A 2,255-nucleotide genomic window follows, 5' to 3' on the forward strand; every position below is an offset into this window, starting at 1 on the left:
TGATGTGAAGAATAACTTAATTCATAATAAATTTGAAAGGCAAAAATCCAACAGTAGCAAAAATTAATCGAGTGAATTTATCTACAGCCAGAGGTTAACCGTCTTTGGCAGAAAAGATGTTCTGGTGTGTTCAAGCCTGTCATGTCCTAGCACATATTCTGTCACAGTGCAACAATGGTTATATCATTTTTTAACCAAGATGTCACGTGTTATGGGAAACAACCTTTACACTTCCTTTCTCAGGATTTGCTTACAGAGCAGCAAGTGTTCCAGAAATTGGCCTTTATTCCATTCTGCACTTTTGTGTTTTGCAGACCTAATGAGATGATTGGAAGATCCACAGAAACCCCTGCAGTCATTCCACAGAACGGCTATGGACGATCTTTGCAAACATCCCAAAAATGTTCTGCTCTGGAAGAAGCCGGGAATTAATTCTGGTAATAATAATAATAACTGTAGTATTTGTGTGTGTAAAACACTGGGGAAATGGTTTATTGCTGTTTCCTCCTTGCTGTTAGGAGCACCTAATTCATCATGATTTTAAATAAATATAATCTTAGCCATCGAATCCTCTATTTTAAAATCTAAAGTTTGTTGCCTTTTAGTGGTGTCCGTATTTTTTATTCCCAGAAGAAGCTACAGTTTAATAGGTTAGAACAGGAGTTTGAAGGGGGACTTTAATACATTCCATGAAGATTTAGCCAAAGAAAATTGTCTTTCTGGGTTATTGTGTGAATTCGTTTAGTAAAACAAAACTTCCTCCATTTTACTGAGCAGTATTTCAACATAATAATAATGCACCGTGTTCTAATTCCTTAAAGCATCGGGCTTGTGATATTGCATTAAAACCAGTCTATATGATTACTGAGAATCATTCAAAACTGACATTTGTAATAAATGCAGTAGCAGAAAATTGAAGTATAGATTTGTGTAAAAAAAAAAAAAAAAGGTTTACCATGCAATAGGATTGTATTTTTTTATTTCAGAAAACATCAGTTCGGGTGATTGGTAAAATTGTGATGTGAAATGTGTTTATTTCTTTTAGTTAATTGTAGGATTTTTGTTGGTATTCTTTGTTAGAAAAGAAGACGATATTTCCACAAGTGTCATAAAGAAATCAATAGTGAGCTACATATTATTGGTTTCTTCAGAACTGTGAAGAATTTGCAGTAAATCCCTCCAAAGGTGAGTAGAAGCATTGATTTTCTTTCTCTTGCCTGCAGAAAAATGTCAAATGAAATGTGAGCTTAAAGGTAGACTGGGGTAAATTTGGTATGACAGTATTCTTTTTTCTTTTATATCAGTACCATCAGATTTCATTTTAAAATAATAAAAAGGAAATAGGTATTTTGATGAATTTATATCATCTTAATTTTCAAAAAGGATGTTAGCATTATATGACTCTTTACATATCAGATGTCAAAAGAACTAGAATGCATTTTACCCAAGTTTTACCAAGAAAATAAATTCTAAAGTAAGATTGCAATTATTTTGATTTTTTTAACCTGACATCAAGTAGAAGTATTGATTTTGGGCTTCAGGATCTTCCAAACTTCACATCACAAAAAGCAAAGTTCTTTTTAGAATAATAATCTCAATATTCCTCCAAATAGTGTGTCTTCCCAATGCACATGTTCTTAATATAAATTCTGAAATGCAACAAGACCTTCACATGAGGAGTTCAGGTTTTTCTTTTTTTTTTTTTTTTTCTAAGTTTTACATTTTCACTATTTTTCCAGGTTGGAATGGATAATGCGTTGGTTCCGTTTTCATGTTGTTTAGTCTTTCATCAGTACTGGCCGAGGTATCTTCTTGGAACAAAAGTATAAATCATGTGTTCAGACAGCTGAAGAACATCACAGAAATCACTCATCCTGAGTGATCCTGTTCAATATGTCTTCAAGGTAAGAGATTTATTTTGATTTGGCTACCAAAGAAGAAAAGATAGACAACAGTGTGAGCTTGAGCTGTACATTTTTTTTTGATAAATGGCTATGCAGCAGTAGCTATTTTCTATAAAGAATATAGAAAAGCAGTGGGGAAGCACCATGAACAAGTGGAAAAACCAAAGGCCTGGGAATCAGAGGGCCTGGGTTCTAATCTCAGCTCTGCCACTTACCTGCTGTGTGACCTTGGACAAATCATTGAAGTTCTCTGAGCCTCAGTTACCTCAACTGTAAAATGGGGATTCAATACCTGTTTCTTTTTTTTAATGGCATTTATTAAGTGTTTCCTATGTGCAAAGCACTGTTCTA

The 2,255-nt window shown here is 33.8% G+C and overlaps 1 long non-coding RNA gene across 1 annotated transcript; it reads left to right on the forward strand.

Annotated features, from left to right (window-relative positions):
- The first annotated feature begins 332 nt into the window (after positions 1-332).
- Positions 333-1,854, forward strand: LOC119936649. The gene is made up of 3 exons (XR_005453813.1): positions 333-437; positions 1,081-1,185; positions 1,740-1,854. It is a non-coding gene; the product is annotated as an uncharacterized LOC119936649 (long non-coding RNA).
- The last annotated feature ends 401 nt before the right edge of the window (positions 1,855-2,255 follow it).

The sequence above is a fragment of the Tachyglossus aculeatus genome, chromosome 14 (assembly GCF_015852505.1).
Source record: "Tachyglossus aculeatus isolate mTacAcu1 chromosome 14, mTacAcu1.pri, whole genome shotgun sequence".
NCBI lineage: Eukaryota > Metazoa > Chordata > Mammalia > Monotremata > Tachyglossidae > Tachyglossus > Tachyglossus aculeatus.